The 21211-nt window shown below is 41.7% G+C and overlaps 1 protein-coding gene across 1 annotated transcript in view; it reads right to left on the bottom strand.

Moving 5' to 3' along the window:
* The window catches only part of CHRM2 (cholinergic receptor muscarinic 2), a 301596-nt gene that overhangs the window by 173725 nt on the left and 106660 nt on the right, over positions 1-21211 (bottom strand). Inside the window, exon 2 of the mRNA XM_082255213.1 lies at positions 3594-3683. The gene's annotated coding sequence lies outside the window, so the exon portion shown is untranslated. The remainder of the gene's footprint in view (positions 1-3593; positions 3684-21211) is intronic.

Raw genomic sequence — 21211 nt, 5'->3', positions numbered from 1 at the left:
GATGCCTGAACAAAGAGGGCTCTGTCCTTCTGTAGAGAAAAGCAGATGAAGGCGTTGTCAGGGGGCGTACTGTGATCTCTGTGAAAGGTAATAAATACCTGGAAGGGTTACATTTACAACTTACTAAGCATGCATTGACTTAACGTGAAAAATTATATCTGATGATAGGTCCACTTTAAATGTTTAAATGAAGTACAGGTTATACCCTTGGAAAGGAGGTGGAAGGTATTGGGGTAGGTTTCCCCAGGAGCTGCTCTTCTTTCGATGATGTCATTGAATCCTTCCCTACGGCTCTGTTTGGTATATTTTGCTAATATAGTAAAGTGCAATAAATATTCCTCGATTCCAGAGAGCCTGTGTGTGGGAAACATGAATATTCTGTCAGTGTGAGCCTTTGCTCATCACCCACGTTGCCATCTCCTGTGCAATTAACCGCCATGCAAAGGCTTTCGGTCTATCAGAGAGACATCTCTGAGATTTTCCAGCATTTTTCCCCTGAATACAGCTTTACGTACAGCAGAAGAAACGTATAATTAGTGAAAAATACTAATCATTTGAATCAGATCTGGATGTATGTACCAGATGTATCCTGACATGGAAAGAAGTGTGAATGATCGGCTGTGTAGTGTTTCTGGGAATACGCATAGAGAATAGGCACTTCACCGCAGAGATCTCCTCCAGGCACTTGTAAGCAGTGGTGGAGGCTCTTGTAGATTGCGCCGATTACAGGCTCTGGGAAACCGCTGATTTGTATGCATTAGGTAAAATCTTTCTCCAAGTAAGTGGAAAAATGACCTCTCACTACAAGAAGTGGGGATTAGCATGAGAGAGGCCACATTGTATGGTCATGTGACCAGATTTCATAAGGAACAGTCAGTCTTACGCTAATCCATCTGTGCAATCTCTCTTTCCACATTATACCTTATTCCTTCATCAGTTTATCTTTCTAAATATCACTTACACTCTTATTCATCCATCTTTCTCCCTCCCTTCCTTCCTTCTTTCTTTCATTACATACCTTCTTCCTTCTTTTCTCCTTCTATTTTTCTTTTTTTTCTTGTCTATTTATATCCTCCTTTACTTCCTTTCTTCTTAGATCTATCTTCTTGCAGTTTTCGTTCCTCCCTTCCTTTCTTCTTTCCTTACTCCAATTCTTTCTTTTCTCTCTTTCCTATTCATATCCTTCCCTTCCTTCCTAGGTTTTTTTCTTTCTTTCTTTCTTCCTTTCTTTCTTTCTTTCTTTCTTTCTTTCTTTCTTTCTTTCTTTCTTTCTTTCTTTCTTTCTTTCTTTCTTTCTTTCTTTCTTTCTTTCTTTCTTTCTTTCTTTCTTTCTTTCTTTCTTTCTTTCTTTCCTATTCATATCCTTTCCTTCCTTCTTAGGTCTTTTTCTTTCTTTCTTTCTTTCTTTCTTTCTTTCTTTCTTTCTTTCTTTCTTTCTTTCTTTCTTTCTTTCTTTCTTTCTTTCTTTCTTTCTTTCTTTCTTTCTTTCTTTCTTTCTTTCTTTCTTTCTTTCTCTTCTTTCGTATAATTAGTGAAAAATACTAATCATTTGAATCAGATCTGGATGTATGTACCAGATGTATCCTGACATGGAAAGAAGTGTGAATGATCGGCTGTGTAGTGTTTCTGGGAATACGCATAGAGAATAGGCACTTCACCGCAGAGATCTCCTCCAGGCACTTGTAAGCAGTGGTGGAGGCTCTTGTAGATTGCGCCGATTACAGGCTCTGGGAAACCGCTGATTTGTATGCATTAGGTAAAATCTTTCTCCAAGTAAGTGGAAAAATGACCTCTCACTACAAGAAGTGGGGATTAGCATGAGAGAGGCCACATTGTATGGTCATGTGACCAGATTTCATAAGGAACAGTCAGTCTTACGCTAATCCATCTGTGCAATCTCTCTTTCCACATTATACCTTATTCCTTCATCAGTTTATCTTTCTAAATATCACTTACACTCTTATTCATCCATCTTTCTCCCTCCCTTCCTTCCTTCTTTCTTTCATTACATACCTTCTTCCTTCTTTTCTCCTTCTATTTTTCTTTTTTTTCTTGTCTATTTATATCCTCCTTTACTTCCTTTCTTCTTAGATCTATCTTCTTGCAGTTTTCGTTCCTCCCTTCCTTTCTTCTTTCCTTACTCCAATTCTTTCTTTTCTCTCTTTCCTATTCATATCCTTCCCTTCCTTCCTAGGTTTTTTTCTTTCTTTCTTCCTTTCTTTCTTTCTTTCTTTCTTTCTTTCTTTCTTTCTTTCTTTCTTTCTTTCTTTCTTTCTTTCTTTCTTTCTTTCTTTCTTTCTTTCTTTCTTTCTTTCTTTCTTTCTTTCTTTCCTATTCATATCCTTTCCTTCCTTCTTAGGTCTTTTTCTTTCTTTCTTTCTTTCTTTCTTTCTTTCTTTCTTTCTTTCTTTCTTTCTTTCTTTCTTTCTTTCTTTCTTTCTTTCTTTCTTTCTTTCTTTCTTTCTTTCTTTCTTTCTTTCTTTCTCTTTCTTTCTTTCTTTCTTTCTTTCTTTCTTTCTTTCTTTCTTTCTTTCTTTCTTTCTTTCTTTCTTTCTTTCCTTCCTTCTTTCTTCCTTTCTTTCCTTCTTTCTCTTTCTTTCTTTTTTTCTTTCCTCTATTAAGTCATCCTTATTTAATTTTTCCATTCCATGCCTATTTTCTTACTTGCCTATCGATCTTCTTTCTTTCCTTCCTTCTTAGTTCTAGCTAATATTTTTTTCTTAATGACTAATCTCGCTAATATCTTTCATCCTTCCCTTTCTCCCAAGGATTTCTACCCTCCTTCTGTTCTTCCTCCCCTCTATTTTTTTAATTTCTATCTTTCCTATTCATATCCTTTCCTTTCTTCTTAGGTCTCTTTCTTTCACCCCTTTTTTCATTCTTCCCTTCTTTTCTTTCTTTCTTTCTTTCTTTCTTTCTTTCTTTCTTTCTTTCTTTCTTTCTTTCTTTCTTTCTTTCTTTCTTTCTTTCTTTCTTTCTTTCCTTCCTTCCTTGTTAGATCTATCTAATATTTCACACGGTTTCCTTTCCTTCCTTCTATTTCTCAATCCATTCTTTTTTTTCTCTTCCTTGTCTATTTATCTTCTCTTTTCAGTACTCCCCCCCCCCCCCCCCCTCCGTCTTTTCTCATTTTTCCTCACTTTTCCTCACTTTTCCGTCCTCCCTCCCATTTGCCTATATACGCGCGCACACTGGATGCAGTCCTCATTAAAGAAAGGTTTTCCTTTAGAACACTGGTATGCGAAGCTGACCCTGCGTGTGATGGAAAATACAAGTAGTATAGATATGGAAACCATCCGGAGATGAAGCACTATCTCCAGTTTAGTGAGAATGTGCAGATGTGGAGAAGGCTTTATCTGCTGTCAGCTCCTATAGTGCTGCACAGTCTCTATATCATATAGCTCAGCACACAATGGCTGCCAGCACATGGCCTCCACCTGAAGAGGATTCCCCCTACAAGGAGAGATCTCTCTGTTCTTGTCCAGGATAAATGAACTGGGTTTTCTACATATAGTCAGCCAGGAGTCGCATAACGCATTGAGACAGGGCACTGATTGAAAATCCTTATTTCATTTAAGGTAAAACCTTCCTACCTCGGTCGTTGTGTAAATTGGGAATCCTGGAGCGTGATTAAGCCCTGCAGAGCCAGAAAGAACAGTGCCAGGAATCCATTGAAAAACTTCCTGCAAAAGAATAGAGCGTGCGTCAGTATGTAATGCACCACCGTCACATGAATAAACAAGCAATAAAACAAATAGAATACTGTATATAGCTTAATGAGATTCTGTCACTAACCTAAAAAATCACAGGTAAAAGCACAGCAAAACCATTTGAAATGCATACTTGCAGTGTTTCTATGAATTATTTTTATTCACTTGCAATGTGCCTTTGAACTAGCTAGAAAATTTGCCTACTCCGGGAAAAGTAAACTCCCTAGCAAAGCCTTTGTTTCTAATTTTTAGGGACTTTTTAATGACTGGAATGGTACCACATGATTGGCGGAGGTCCAATGTGGTGCCTTTATTTAAAAAGGGACCAAAGTCTTTACCAAGTAACTATAAACCTGTTAGTCTGCCTTCTATAGTCTGGAAGATACTGAAGCGTTTAATAAAAAAAAACACAGAGATGAGTTCTTGCTGGAAAAAAGTATTTTAAGTAACAGACAGCATGGATTCATGAAAGACAGAAGTTGTCAGACAAATCTGATTTCTTTTTATGAGGAGGTAAGTAAAACCTTGGACAGAAGGGTGGCGGTGGACGTAGTATACTTGGATTTTGCAAAAGTGTTTGACACCGTTCCACATATGCGGCTTTTTTATAAGGTAAAGTCTTCAGGCTTGGAAAGATCAGTTTGTAAATGGATAGAAAATTGTCTAAAAGATAGAAGTCAGAGAGTAGTGGTTAATTATTCTTACTCTAAATGGTCTAAGGTTATCAGTGATGTACCCCAAGGTTCAGTGTTGGGACCCTTACTTTTTATTATATTTACAAATAAAATAGGGTCTGGGATTAAAAGTACTATTTCAGTCTTTGCAGATGACACCAAGCTATGCAGTGGAATAACTTCATTACAGGATGCCTCCAATTTACAAGCAAACCTCAATGCACTGTTTCATTGGGCAAATGTGGCAAATGAGGTTTAATGTTGATAAATGTAAAGCCATGCACTTGGGGGCCTAATAATGTGCATGCATCATACATACTAGGGGGAGTACAACTGGGGGAATCCATAGCGGAGAAGGATCTGGGTGTTCTGGTAGATCATAAGCTTAAAAAATAGCATGCAATGCCAAGCTGCGGTCTCCAAAGGGAGTAAATTCCTTTCTTTTATTAGGAGAGGTATGTACTCCAGAGAGAGAGATCATTTTGCCCCTGTACAAATCATTAGTAGTACCTCATCTGGAATATGCAGATCAGTTTTGGGCACCAGTTCATAAAAAAGATATGATCAGGAACTTAGTTTATTCTCTCTTGCGAAGAGGAGATTAAGGGGGGATATGATCAACATGTATAAATAAATAAGTGGTCCATATAGTGAACTTGGTGATGAGTTATTCACTTTAAGGTCATCACAGCGGACAAGGGGGCACTCTTTACCTCTGGAGGAAAAGAGATTTAATCTCCAAATATGGAAAGGTTTGTTCACAGTAAGAGTTGTGAAAATGTGGGATAGACACCCCAAAGAGCTGGTTCTGGCCAGCTCAGTAGATTGCTTTAAAAAAAGGCCTGGATTCTTTCCTAAATGTGCATAATATATCTGGATACTAATATTTACAGGTAAAGTTGATCCAGGGAATATCCGTTTGCCTCTCGGGGATCAGGAAGGATTTTATTCCCCTGCTGGAGCAAACTGGATCATGCTTTGCCTTCCTCTGGATCAACTGTGGGTATAGGATTGTGTATATGGGATTGTATATATTTTTTTCCTTTTTATAGGTTTAACTATAGGGACTTGTGTCTTTTTTTCAACCTGACAATCTATGTAACTATGTAGCAAAGCTAACTCCTTCCTTGCATGTCATAGACCTCTCCTCTTCTGGGAGTGTATATATTTGCCTTTAGCAAATCAACCCTTATGTTGGAGATTTAGTAACACTGATTCAGCTTCTAACTTCAGCTTGTTCAATTAAGCTTTGACACTAAAGCCTAGAAGCTGATTGGTTACTATGCACTGCTGCACCAGATCCTGTGTGCACCAGTTTTAGTAAATCTCTTCCTAAGTTGTACATTTCATACTTCTGACTAGGAATCCACCGATTATCGGCAAAGCCGATATATTGAGGGCCGATATGCACTTTCCCCGATATATCGGAATCGGCCACCAAGGTGGCCGATATTACCGATATTTCGGAAAGTGCTTGTACCAGAGTGATGCCTGCAGCTAGAGGCATCACCCCGGTACCGGCGTCCATAGCCGACGGTCGGCTGTCTTGTAATGACAACCAATGGGGTTGAGAAGCCGCTCAGCTGTCATTACAAGGAGCGGGAGGGGACGCCCCCCCCCTCCCACGGCTCGCCCGGGTCTCCCATCCCACCGGGAGACCCGGGCAACCAGCCTGCACGGCCGCCAAAAACCTGATCAAAGCCACATTCGGCTCTGATCGGGTCTCCATGCAAAAACCCGGAAGTGATGTCATGACATCACTTCCGGGTACTGGTGCCAGATTAAAAAAAATATGGCATACTCCAGGCCACTGCACTCTAAGTACATTACATAATCCTGAAGTTTTCATTAAACCGTAACCAAAGGCAAACATACTTCTGCTTTAATGGTTCCCCTGGCTGCCTGTCTTCAGCCGTGTTAATTAGCCAGCTTGAAATGATGTCACTCCCGCGTATGCATGCGTCATTTATCCCTGCACACAGGTACTATGCCAGAAATGTACACTGAGCTGCACATGCAGTACAATCCTGTCACCTCCCCACCCCCAGCCTGTAATTGGTTAGTAAAGGAGTAGCAAAAGACTGTTAATGCCGTCTTTCTCCTCTTAGTTTCTATTCCTTATCAGCATACAACAGTATCAAAAGTTGAAAAAATACAAAAGCTTTTCCCTTAAAAGCACTAGATATAACTAGTTTCTTGACAGTAATCTCCTTACTTGTAATAAACATACATATTCATGTGTGAGACCTTATTTAATAAAACGTGTGGGAACTTTCTACAATATATTTGTCTCCAGTGATTTTAATTATTCAGCTCCTGCTTTGCCCAGGGGTAAGAAAAACATTACACAATGATGGCGGTATGAAGTGGAATTGTTAGTGTTATGTCTAAAATTCACACATCTTTAATTAAGCTGCAATCAATAAGTAATTTATTATTTAGGCAAGAAAGCAAATGCAGTAATTAGATGTCAGTAATAGTTATAATAAAACAAGAAACACATCAAGCTATCACTGTCTCTGAAAAGTTCCCTTAACAATTGAAACTTAAATAGTATTGTATTATCGCTCACCATTGTTCATGAACAGATGTCAAATGGGCTTCAGTTGGACGTTGGGCTGCCTATCAAGTCTATCGGTTAAGCTGGATATACACAATTCGTTTTTTTCGATCTAGGCATCATTCCCTCTGTATCTTTGTACTCTGACAGTAGGGACTCACGGGAACAGACAGCGGTACATACACACGGACTGAAAATTGGCCGGCTATTGCTGGACTGGCTAACTTTGTGTATGTGTATACCAAGCTTTAAGCTGGATACACACTTCAACTATGTAGTGCAAGGGCCTGCCTGATTGCATACAAATTAAAAGAGTTTAGATTTGACCTCTTATTATATGGTTTTGGTAAATCTAAAGGAAAAAAATCTAAAGACAATTGTATAGTGTGTATGGCCTATTAGAAAGTGACATACAGCCTAGTGGTAGGTATATATAGTCAAAAGACTATAACTAAAACTAAATCGAAATTTGCTGCCAAAATTAACACTGGTGCATGCTCAAAGCTTAATACCATAAATAATAACATATTCGATTTTTCACTCCAGGACCAGCAGTAGTATATAATGAGTTTGGAAATTGTAGAGAAATGCTTAAATAATGCATTACAAATTACAACTGGACTACACCCATTCGATTATAGATGACTAAAATTAGTTTTAATCAACTAAAATGTAGGATGTACTGGAGTTTTAGTCGACTAAATACGACTAAAACTAAAACACTTGCAGAAGACTAAAATGGGACTAAAACTAAAATACCATTTTAGTCCTAAGACTAAGACTAAAACTAAATTGAAATGTGCTGCCAAAATGAACACTGGTTGTCAGCCTGCAACAGGAAGTGCTGTTACTGGCAGCATCTCCAGGTAAGAAATTTGCAACAGATTCATAGAAAAAAAAATATAAAAAAAAAAAAAAACTGTATTCAGTTAGACATGATGCCAGACATACTGAAAATTGATTTTAGATTTACATACAATTGAAAAGTATATCTCTAGCCCAAGCCTTTTTTCAATTTGGATAGAGTGGGAAATAGTTGAAACCCCAGTCAGGTTTTTTTTTTTTTTCTGGGGAAATTTCCCTTCGTTCCAGTTGGAAGATTTCAGCTCCTGTTCTGGTGAAAATAGTGAATTTTTGCATTATTTTTTCCCTTGATGGTAATGGTCACCATGAGACATAAAAAGGGTCAACTGACCCAATGGGGACAGAACCTCAGCAAACATGCCAGGGGTTTTAATCCTTCCCCGCGCTCCAAAACTAAAACTGTTTAGGCTACAGCTACACTTTAATAAAAATATAAGCTGAAGTTTAATATGAAATATAGAAAATAGAAGCCGCAAGCCAAAACTCAGCTCTTATTTGCATTTAATGATTGTCAAAAAGACTGCATACATTCATGTTTTTTTTTTTTCTGGGGAAATTTCCCTTCACTTCCTGGTGGATGATTTCAGCTCATGTTCTAGTGACAATGGTGAAATTGCGCATTATTTTTTCTCTTGATGGTAATGGTCACCATTAGAAATAAAAAGGGTCATACATTCATGTGTCCACCCGAAACCAACCTTGATGCATTTCACTACTGTTGGCCTGCTTGCAAGGATTGGGGAAGGCTATAAATTCAATTTTTAAATAAAACCTTTCTTTTTTAATCCTTATGATATCATCACTGGATCACTGTGCATCTCTATACAATGCAGGCAGACCGTGGCTGGTGGGAGGAGCCATCACAGCATCCTGCCTCAGTACTCCTCTCAAGAGCTCTGAGCCATGATGTAAGTTGGCTGGCTCTTGGAAGGAGTTCCATTATGTCTTTACAGGTAAATATCAGTCTGGAGGAGTGGTTGTTCCTAGGCAGGCTGTATTTGCATGCAGACCACTCGAATTAATGCCCACATATAATGCTGAGAGTGAGTCTCTATGATTGAAAGAACTGAAATCCAGTGAATAAAAGGTGTGGGTCAGGAACAGTCTAGCTTGGGAGGATGGGTAGATAATACTCCAGCCAGCAAATGAAGCAGACTAAACCTGACTTGCTCCAGGTTCTAATGCACATTGTGAGAAGTTCAGAGTGTGCAGAGTTACCAATTTCAGTACAGAAGAGAACCGAAGGGAAGGCTGGAGTTCAACTTTAACAATAGCAGCGTTCCATTTTAAATATACAAAATATTGTTGACCACAACATCATTTTAACACATTGCCCATAACAAAAAAAAAGTTAATAATTTGACCATATGCAGAATGTGACTTAATTATGAGTATGACTTTTTTTTTCTCACCACATCCGGCACAGTTTCAGAAGTGCTAATTGGACGCGGTTACAGTACGGAAGGGACTGGGAAGGCGTACGATATTGATCCTGACACAGCCAGATACACAGGTGACTCTACTGATATGCGGCGGATGTGGGCACAGAGCTTATAAGTGGCGCTCTCTCGGGATCTGTCGTTCGTCAATTAGGCTTCTGGGAACAATTCAGCCTAAGTGTGTGGTTACATAAATACATCACGGAGAGTGCAGCTATGTACAAGTGTGTGCCAGCGGGATCTGATTCCTCGGCTATTAAACACAAACCATCCCTGCCCTTCGCTGGCAATTATGCCATCCCTGTAGACTCGGCGAATGCGGCTTTCAGCAACAAACCAACCTTAGGCTGGTTTCCTAGAATAATGACAGATTCTCATTGATGCTAATGTTGAGGTTTTCACATTGCAGTATATTGTCTTAAGTACTTATGGAGGTCACTATTGCTTCTGAAAATACTAATTGCTTGGCTTTATCTAGATTCGGTACTTCTCAATCACAAACAAAGAACATGTGTACAGTAAAAGAAAGTCAGAATTTCTTCTATACATGTTCTGTCAATATACAGTATCTTTCAGTGTGACTTTAATATAATTAGATACACACTATATTACCAAAAGTATTGGGACACCTGCCTTTACACCCACACAAACTTTAATGGCATCCCAGTCTTAGCCCGTAGGGTTCAATATTGAGTTAGGCCACCCTTTGCAGCTATAACAGCTCCAGCTCTTTTGGGAATACTTTCCACAAGGTTTAGGAGTGTGTCTAGGGGAATGTTTGACCATTCTTCCAGAAGTGCATTTGTGAGGTCAGGCACTGATGTGAACAAGAAGGCCTGGCTTGCAGTCTCCACTCTAATTCATTCCAATGGTGTTCTATCGGGTTGAGGTCAGGACTCTGTGCAGGCCAGTAAAGTTCCTCCACCCCAAACTCGCTCATCCATGTCTTTATGGACCTTGCTTTGTGCACTGGTACACAGTCATGTTGGAACAGAAAGGTGCCATCCCCAGACCGTTCCCACAAAGTTGGGAGCATGAAATTGTCCAAAATGTCCTGATATGCTGACGCCTTAAGAGTTTCCTTCACTGGAACTAAGGGGCCAAGCCCAACCCCTGAAAAACAACCCCACACCAGAATCCCCCCTCCAACAAATGAGTTGGACCAGTGCACAAAGCAAGGTCCATAAATACATGGATGAGCAAGTTTGGGGTGGAGGAACTTGACTGGCCTGCACAGTCCTGACCTCAATCCAATAGAACACCTTTAAGATGAATTAGAGTGGAGACTGCGAGCCAGATCTTCTTGTCCAAAATCAGTGCCTGACCTCACAAATGCGCTTCTGTAAGAATGGTCAAACACTCCTATAGACACACTCCTAAACCTTGTGGACAGCCTCCCCAGAAGAGTTGAAGCTGTTATATCTGCAAAGGGTGGGCCAAATCAATATTGAACCTTATGGACTAAGACTGGGATGCCATTAAAGTTCATGTACATTTAAAGGCAGGCGTCCCAATATCCCAATACTTTCGGTAATATAGGGTATTTTTTAATTCAAATGCATTCATGCATGTAATGTGTAAGTGCTAACCTTCCAAGTATTTATTACCTCTCACAGAGGTCACAGTTCTCTCCCTGACAACACCTTCATTCTTTCCAAAACGATGGAGCCATCTTTGTTCAGTCACCATCCAGGGTCATCATCTATATTCTGGATGGCCAGCTCAAAGATGGTGAATCATGTAAATCCTTGTGCCTGGGCAGTTCTTTGCGGTGATCACATATATCAGACAAAAATTAGCTTGACTGCTGGATCTACAAATATCATTCCCCCCTTGTGCCCCCACCAAAAAAATACACAAACTGTCATTGATCCAAAAATGGCCACAGCAGCACTTTATTTAACCACATTGAACAATTAACAAGTTACCCACCGTAAGCCATTAACCAAATCTAATAAATGAACTCAACAACTGTTGGATTCCAGAAAGGAGTCTTTGGTGTCGATCTCCAGCAATACTTCTCTGACTTGAGGACAGCTCCAAGCTCAGTATTTCCAAGGATCAAAGTTCCCGGTAAAGAAAGCCAACACAAAAAAGTGGTACACAGACCTTCCAAAGACCCCCTAACCAGCCAAGCTGCTCTTTCTTTATCTGACCCCATTGACGTACTATAAATGAGGTAGGGCAGGTGGGGCAACTTATCTTACATTTTAGGATACATTCACACTTCAGTGTTGGCATCTTCAGTTGTTTTTTTTTTTTTCATGTCTTTTGCATTTTCAATCTTAAGATTTTTTGTTTTAGACAATGGAAAGCTATTTACTAGGAGGAGACAGTTGTTAGATACCGAAATGAGCGAAAAATGCAAATTTTTCAGGTGCTTCTGTTGGAGCCATTTGTGGCCATAAAAATGCGTGATCATGCACCACAGAAACTCCTGACTTTTTCTAGCATAGCTGATAGTTTTAGTGGGCCCTTAATGAATGATTGCTATTTTGAAAAATCATGCTGTCTCTGTATATTGTTAAAGGCCAGGAATTTATAAAGGCAATCTCATAAAGCTACTGAAAGGTCCACTTTAACCAAAAACAATGTTACTGCTACATTTTTGGCACTCCTATAGCGTTTATGGGAGCAATTGCTGCAGAAAAGAAAACCTAACCCGTAATATATCACAGATAGAAAATGCTTGCACTAACAAACCATAGTGTCTGCAATGGATACCCCAGGAATAAAATAACAATTTATAACAATTTACTTAACCCGTAACGCTGCCTCCTGGTGGCCATTTAAGTGGGCTTTAATGTCTGGGAGGTGGCATTGCTTCTGTATCCTGTGATTGCTGTAACTTCCACAGTGGTCATATGATCAGGAGCCTGTCCCCGAGCCCTCGATCAGAAGCCATGACCAAGAGCTGTTGGTCATAGCTTGGTCATTGTGCTAGGAGCACACTGAAAGCTAAAAGCTAGCATGCTCCCAGTGCCACAAACACAGGCGGAACCCAAGTCAAACTTTAGGAGCCACTGTTAATCACCACTGTGGAGGAGGAGAAGCATCATTTTGGTTTTGTGTCCCTTTCATTTTACCTGTGTGTCCAGAGCTGAGATAGGCTACATGCACTGGCAGGGCTTGAGGGGTTTCAGAGGTTGCAATGGTGACCCCATCTATGCTCCAGGGGGCCCATGTGGCCTCTCTGTCTCATTAAATTTTACATCTGGACAGGAGTGGCGGTGATGGCATTTACTGGAACTGATCCCCTGTATTTTCGTTTTGAAGCTGCACAAAGCCTGCTTCTCCTCCTCTCCCTCTGATGGAGTTCAGCTGCTGCAGGAGGAAAAAACAGGCAACGGTTTCCAGACTCCCGCCAGCTGCTGCAGGGGATAATTTCAGATTGTTTCAAAAAGGAGAGGGGGGAAGGGGTCAGCAATTATGTAATTTACCGGCCCCTTTCTTTTTTAAATGAACACAATGAGTGATCGGTACCAATCACTTACTGTGTTCATTCATAACTGAAGCATAGTAAACTGTTTACTATGCTTTGGTTTGTGAATGAACAGGCATAGCTCCTCCTGTTCATTGATTCTGTGCAGTTGAAACTACAGCGATGGAGATTATGGACTGTGTCTTCAATCTCTTTCTCTGTCTCAAAAGTGAGACATCAGGAGTCTGTTTTGAACCCTGATATTTAACCAAATCCCTCTCAACATGGCTGCTAAAAAAATTGTAAAAAAATAATAAAAATTTAAATTGTAAAAAAAAAATAACAAAAATTAAAAACTCCTGACACCATCCACTGTCCTACTGACACCAACATCTGCCTTTCTGATATGTCTACTGCTCTACTGACCCCATCCTCTGCCCTACTGACACTGTCCACTGCTCTACTAACATCAACCTCTGCCTTACTGACACATCCACTGCTTTACTGACACCATCCACTGCCCTACTGGCACCGCCCATTGCTCTACTGACACCGACCACTGCTCTATTGACACTGACTACTGACACAATCCACCGCCCTACTGACATTGCCCTCTGCCCTATTAACTCCAACCTCTCCCCTACTGACACAATCCACTGCCCTACTGACATTGCCCTCTGCCCTATTAACTCCAACCTCTCCCCTACTGACACAATCCACTGCCCTACTGACACTGTCCACACACTGTCCACTGCCCTAAATTTAGTCTGTTTTTTAATTTTTTTACAGTGACATTTATTTTATTATATTTTTATATGAGTTTTCCTTGCTATTTACTAAGGCCTCACCTTTAGGAGACTAAGGCTACACCTTTAGGAGACTCCAGCATGACTACATAGGTCCTGACAGGGACAGGGGACACCTGAAAGTCAGGCAGGGGGGCAGTATGAGGAGCAAGCACAGAGGAGAAAAATGGGAAGAAAAAAAATTAGTTAAAACCTGACTTTCAGCATCTAATTTTACAAAACAAATGGGGCTTAACACCTTAAACAAAATCTTTTTGTTACAGAAATGTAATAATTGGTAATGAATTTTGGCTGAATGGAACCATTGTGCAGTTTGTTACATGTGCCAATGTCTTTCCCAGTACTCATACCAGTGTACCCCCCACTTTCCATATCTCCAGGAGGCCATCATTAAGCTTTCAGGAATGGTTAGCGGTGTGTGCGGCTTTAGTGAAATCTGCCTTGACCTCTAGCAGGTTGTAGCAGGAGCTATTATTGCTATAATGGACTAAATTGACTGATTTTGTGCTCTCCCCCCTCCTGTGTCGGTTGCTATAGTGATAGGAGAAAAGTTTTTTCGAGCAGAGCGGGGTCTACGATGTAGGAGGACACAGGTACCGTCTCTAGCTTGTAAGACGCTCCAGATGACAGTGACTCATTCACAGGTTAATTAAAGCTCCGTCTTATTTCATCTTCATTTCAGCTCCATAGGAGACATACTAGTGGCAGCATTTAAAATGATATCCATTCACATCCAATTAACTCCCCTATAAATCATTCCTTATCAGTGCCATTGTGGTTTCTTATTGCTAAATGTAATTAGATATCGTCAATGTATTTTGTGGTGCTTTACAGAGTATATAGAGGTCAGAGGAAGGCACCTACGACTTGGGTGTGTTCCAGTTTCGACCTCTTTATGTACAACACAGGACCAGAGGTTCTCAACTGGAAATATTCCAAAACTGATGCAAAATTGCTTCACGAGTGGCCAGCGTTGTAGATCAAAAACAGGTGACTAGATTGTGGCATTCAGATTCAGCTAAACTTTGCATATGGACACAGCAGTTGTCAAGGCTATGGCTGCATGCAAACTGGACCATCAGCTGAAGCTTCATTCAAATGTACGTTAACTTCTGGTATGAGGGGATACAAGTGAACAGCAGTGGCATCAGCCATTGGTTTTAACAGGGCACAAAAAATAATCTGCTGGCACCGCTCTTCAGACACAAGATGTATGTGGGGCTAGTTTTTCCGCAGGCAAGAATCAAAGATTCTCAATGGAGGACACCTGTCTGAATAAGTCCTTAGATTAGATAAACGCCATTAGCAGACACTAGTCTACATCAGGCCTTAACAATGGTCTCTTAGTGCACTCCATCTTGATTCTATAACACTGGCTGCTCAAGCCCTGAAGCAGGAGGCTTTTTTCCCAGAAACGCGTTGGTTTCATTTGATGCCCTTACCTTTAAAATTTCAAAAAAACCTTAAAAGTTAAATTAACTTTTCTACCAGGTGCTCCTGAGCACACATCTAAGAATTTACCTCCTACTGAGTGCTTCCTTTGTCACCATTAGAGAGGTAGCAGTCTAGGACCAGAATAAGGTCCATCAACACTATATTTTCATCATTAATCTTCTTGTTTGATGGAAAATGCACTTTACTGTATATCCATTAGAAAAAAATCAGTCCAGCGCTATCTTAGACACATTAGTAGTCTAAGTTAGAGAAAGGCCTAAGGTTTTAGTTCATAGCTGGAGGTTGTGGTTAGGTTGAGCTTTTCTTCAAAGTGCTCAGTTCTTAAAGGTTATTTATAACCAAAAATTGCCTTTTGATTTGACAGAGTAGAGAAAAACTAAAATCCTTCTCTAGTTTGTAGTGCTGTCCGTGTCACAGCTGGAGGGATTTATCCTCTCTATTTGCCCCACCAACCATGGTCAGCATGACATAAATTGATGGAAAATCCAAATTTTTACAGCTGTCCTTGCAACAGGACGTGAGGGAAAGTTGTCTAGTGGAGCCATCTCTTTTAATCTCTTTTAGGCTGATGACACACAGGCAACTATAACTCTAGTGATCCTGCTGCTGAAAATTAGTCTAAATCGCCATTGCCAGCTGTCCGTTTGCCCCTATGAAATTACTCCCTCTGTAGCTGAGGCGACAAGATGTCAATCATGTTGCTATTGATCAAGATTCAGCCAGTGACAGAGAGACATCTCCATGCAACCAGCTACAGAGGGAACAATCCCATAGGGACACACAGGCAGCCTGTGCCTCCAGCTACAGAGGGAACAATTCCATAGGGACACACAAGCAGCCTGTGCCTCCAGCTACAGAGGGAACAATCCCATAGGGACACACAGGCAGCCTGTGCCTCCAGCTACAGAGGGAACAATCCCATAGGGACACACGGGCAGCCTATGCCTCCAGCTACAGAGGGAACAATTCCATAGGGACACACAGGCAGCCTGTGCCTCCAGCTACAGAGGGAACAATCCCATAGGGACACACGGGCAGCCTGTGCCTCCAGCTACAGAGGGAACAATCCCATAGGGACACACAGGCAGCCTGTGCCTCCAGCTACAGAGAAAACAATCCCATATGGACATACGGGCAGCCTGTGCCTCCAGCTACAGAGGGAACAATTCCATAGGGACACACAGGCAGCCTGTGCCTCCAGCTACTGAGGGAACAATCCCATAGGGACACACGGGCAGCCTGTGCCTCCAGCTACAGAGGGAACAATTCCATAGGGACACATAGGCAGCCTGTGCCTCCAGCTACAGAGGGAACAATTCCATAGGGACACACGGGCAGCCTGTGCCTCCAGCTACAGAGGGAACAATCCCATAGGGACACACAGGAAGCCTGTGCCTCCAGCTACAGCGGGAACAATTCCATAGGGGCACACAGGCAGCCTGTGCCTCCAGCTACAGAGGGAACAATTCCATAGGGGCACACAGGCAGCCTGTGCCTCCAGCTACAGAGGGAACAATTCCATAGGGGCACACAGGCAGCCTGTGCCTCCAGCTACAGAGGGAACAATTCCATAGGGGCACACAGGCAGCCTGTGCCTCCAGCTACAGAGGGAACAATTCCATAGGGACACACAGGCAGCCTGTGCCTCCAGCTACAGAGGGAACAATTCCATAGGGGCACACAGGCAGCCTGTGCCTCCAGCTACAGAGGGAACAATTCCATAGGGACACACGGGCAGCCTGTGCCTCCAGCTACAGAGGGAACAATCCCATAGGGACACACAGGCAGCCTGTGCCTCCAGCTACAGAGGGAACAATCCCATAGGGACACACAGGCAGCCTGTGCCTCCAGCTACAGAGGGAACAATTCCATAGGGACACATAGGCAGCCTGTGCCTCCAGCTACAGAGGGAACAATTCCATAGGGACACACAGGCAGCCTGTGCCTCCAGCTACAGAGGGAACAATCCCATAGGGACACACTGGCAGCCTTTTTAGCGATTCTGCTGTTGGTGATTTGTTGCTAGTGGTAGACTTGCCAGTGTGTCATCAGCCTTAGAAGGGATGTCCTCTCGCTTTGAAGAGATTATCTTTTACTTCCTGCTGTGTCTTCAGCCAAGGCAGTAAAGGCAAATTTCAAAAATAGAAACACAGATTAAAAAGAAAAAATAATAATAAAATAAAGCAAACAGGGGCTTTAACCATCAAGTTTGGCTACTGGCATATTTTAATATTACAAATAAAAACTCTAACCAATAAAGTGGTAGTAAAGCCTTTTTTTATTCTGCCACTGTTTAGGAGATATTCACACTGCATACAGCCAGTAACATTGTCGGCGCATGCGATCTGAAGGGACGGCAGCCCGTGCCATCCCTTCAAAGCTCTGTGCCGTAGCCGCGCAAGTGTGGGAGTGGCGTCATCGCGGCTCAGCCAATCACACAGACTGAGCATGCAAACCCAGACGGAAGTCCAGGCAAAGATGGAAGCCCTGTCAGTGGTGCAGTGACAGCACGCCGCTGGAGGGCTTTGTTCTAAAGTAGGCATTTCATAATGTGCTAGTATGCGATACATACTAGCACACTATGCCATTGTCTTGCCGTTATTTATTTATTTTTTTTTTTTTAAGGATACCGTTTACTACTGTTTTAAAGCAGAAGTAAACATAGCTTTGCTGGCTGATATGTTCACTGGGTCTTTTTATGGGCTTGGAATCTTCAGTCATTTTTATTGCTCGTGCAATAAAAATGATGTAACTACTGCACATGTGCACGAGGAATACATTCATTCTGACACCGAGGTATGCTGAGAATGCGCAGCTCATTTTACACTGTAACAAAGATTGCGATCAGACATAGCAAGGCTTTTCTGCAATATAGAGTCTGCCTGCTCACATTTTTTACATTTTTCTGTTTAATTCTGCTTTAACTGTTTTTATCACAATATTTTCCAACTAAAGAAAGAAGACTGTATATAATGGGTTACATTGTATATGGTGTTTCTATGCCTTTCCCAGGCATATGATAAGAAAATAAAGCCCATTGTTCAGAAAGCAGAATATATAAATTGCCACATGTGAAGAGATTTGAATTCATCCTGCTGTGTGTGGCCATTACTGACACCGAATAATAGCCATGAACCAGGAAACTAAAAATCTGATCCTATAGTGCGCAAAAAACTTTCTGTGCTCAACTTTGCTGCTGGAATTTCTTCCTTTCCCTGCTAGGGATGAGATACTCCGCTACCTGCAGACGAGGCTGAGTGTAAAACTTTAATGAGCTGCTGTTTGTTGAAATCTGCCAAACAAGGCTTATAAACACCTCTCCATAAATTGACAAGATACCTCGGCGTTGTATTGATTGTTTGCACTTCTCTCAGTGGTGGATGAATGTTAGGCCTGCAATTGTCGGCAAATATGACATTAGCTGTTCTTAAGGAGCCAGGCCATCAAAATGAGCACAAATAAGTAAATTGTAATGGTTATCTGTAGAGGTAGTGTAGATATTTCTGGTGCCTATTAGACCTAAAACTTCCCTTCAGTCTTGCACAGTTGTACAGGATCTACTCCTACACTTAAATTGCTTACTCTGATTTTACTGCACACTGAGAGCTTCTCACACTGTGCACTAGGCTGCAACAAGTCAGATGGAACCCATCTAATTTCGGGCTATAAGACATCTAGCATTATTTCTAGCCTGTACCTCCCTAGCCTGTCCTTGATATGTCCCATTGGATTTCAGTTCTTTAAATTATGGAGGCTCAGCATCACATATGGGTGTTACCTAGTCCGTATTGCAAATGCTCCTGGCTCGTCTCCCTTGACCAGCGCCCCCAAAAGCAAGCCGCTTGCTATGGGGGCACTGGTGCATGCTCGCTCCCGAGCCCTGCATCTATAAGACACTTATAAGCGTGGCTTGGCCCCACCCTCACTCTCTTATTGGCTCACTAGCTGTGATTGACACAGTCCCAATAGGTAGGATTTAAATTGACTTTAGACCATCACCTGGACTACGTTCTAAACTACTAGTTGCCTGGTGGTTATGCAAACCCTTTGGCTTCATTGCTTTCTGAAATATTAATCCAGCAACAATTTTGAAGGTCTAGCTCAGCAGAGTATTGAAACCAGGGGGTGATCATTACCATTCTGGTAGAGGTAGGCCATGATAGCTTTTGTACCTTTTTATTCTCTTAGTAATATAGTTGTTTGTGTCCTAAAGTGTTACTAAACCCAGGACCCTGCATTCATTATATCTGGTCTCCCACAGTACACAGAATATGGATATGCAATACTTTAGTAAATATAAACTGCTAAATACCTTTTCTCATCAGCAGTATATAGCAGTCTTGTGACTTCTATCAGTGTCTGGTTAAATCTTTAGGAGGAGTTTTCATTCTCCCACAATTGTCCTATGAGAATGCAGGATCCCTGACCCACTGTCTGGACAGTGTTGATTGGCCCTGTGCTGATCACATGCACCCTCCCAAGAAAAAAAGAAAAAATCTCTAGCAATACACACCAAACTGAGCATGTGCAGTTTGTCCCCTAGCTCCAATATATTGGAGTCAGTGGAAGAAGGAGACAGGATCAAACAGCCTTTTTACACAATGCAGAGGATTAACCCCTAAGGTTCTACAGTGAGTATAACAAGCATGCTTTGATGCATAAAGAGATTGAGTTTACTGATTTAGTAATTCTGGGTTAGTAACACTTTAATATGGCAAGCTTTATGGGAAAAGAAAGGTCCTCTTTAAGAGTGTCTGCAATTTAGGATACAATCTGCCAGCAAATCTGGGTATCTTTATCACTCATAAAATAAATTGTGGCAGAACAGTAGAGAAGTGTTTATTTTAGTGGGTGTAATCTGATGCGTTTTGCCTGCTGATTTAAGATGTGATATTTATCACTGATGGCCGTCTGTTAAGTCTGGATGTTGGAGAGGAGAGAAAACTGTAAAGGGGACATTATTCCCTGGAGAAACTTGCGTACGCAACATTCAAATGCCTCAACCCGATAGGATGCAGCTGGTTGTAAATTAGAGGGACCATTCACACAGTTCTGGACCATAAACCCAATTCTATAAACACTAAGTTCACACTTGCATATTCTTTGAAAAGCACTTTTTAGTCTAACCAGCCAGTCTCAGGCATTTGGGAGGTAATCAAGCTGTCTCCTGAATGCATGTTTTTTTTTTTTTTTTTTTTGCTGAATAGCAATTTTTAATGGGATCAATGCCCCTGTTCTAAAATTTTGTCGGACCCATGAAAATTCCAGACCTCGTCACTTCTGGCTGGTGCGAGCCCCAGTGCGCATGCGCACAAGACATTTTCAAGGTCCGATGAAATTCTAAGACTTAGCGAACAGCTGATTGAGAGGAGGAGGGGCTGAGGTAGGATGCACACACCGCCACGGGAAAATGCGCACAAGACATTTTCAAGGTCCGATGAAATTCTAAGACTTAGCGAACAGCTGATTGAGAGGAGGAGGGGCTGAGGTGGGATGCACAAACGCCAATTTTAGAACACCCCCCGCAACCATGTAACCCTTGTCTATGTAGGTAAAGGGTGTCTGTAGAAAAAAAGCTTTGACCAAAGTTGAATAATGCCCTTGCTATAGGTGTAGGTCATTTACATACCTCGTAAAGCCTGACTGGAAAACTCCCATTAATGGCATCATTCCGCACTGCCTTGTTGCTAAGGACAATGCTTCACCTATGAAGCAGCTGTAGTACTGTTCAACTCCACCATCACATGAGAAAGCCCCCAAAAGCTACTTTTAGAGTTACTACTGTACATCAGGGGAGAGAAAACACGTGTGAGAGGGTTTGAATGAGAGAAAGAGCTCACATCTGTTATGGTGGGGATGAAGAGCTGGCAGTCTCTTTGCAACATCCTAGCAACAAGGCAGGATGGGATGATGCCATCTCTGATAGTTTCCTAGTCAGGCTTCATGAGGTACGTAAATAGCCTACTAGTGCCAAGACAAGGTCATCTAGAGCCCAGGGCGAACATGCCAAACTGAGCGGCCCCCTCCCCCCCAGAGATAATTGAACGTTATCAGCAAACCTCCACCCTTCCCCAAGAAAGAAATTGAACACTAATCTTTGCCCCCCTCCATTGCCTCTCCCAGCTCAAATACTCTCTCCCCGCAAATCGTTCCCAAACAAGTTGGCCCCCCCAAAAAATTACTCCTTCTAGCAAAAATTTCTCCTCCCAGTACACATCCTCAACCCCCACTCCTTCCCCCCATCCACCCTCCTAGCACAACCCCCCCCCCCCCAAATGTCCC

Source organism: Pelophylax lessonae (genome assembly GCF_965119305.1).
Source record: "Pelophylax lessonae genome assembly, chromosome: 4".
In the NCBI taxonomy this organism is placed as follows: domain Eukaryota; kingdom Metazoa; phylum Chordata; class Amphibia; order Anura; family Ranidae; genus Pelophylax; species Pelophylax lessonae.
This window is presented reverse-complemented; position numbering and strand designations above follow the sequence as displayed.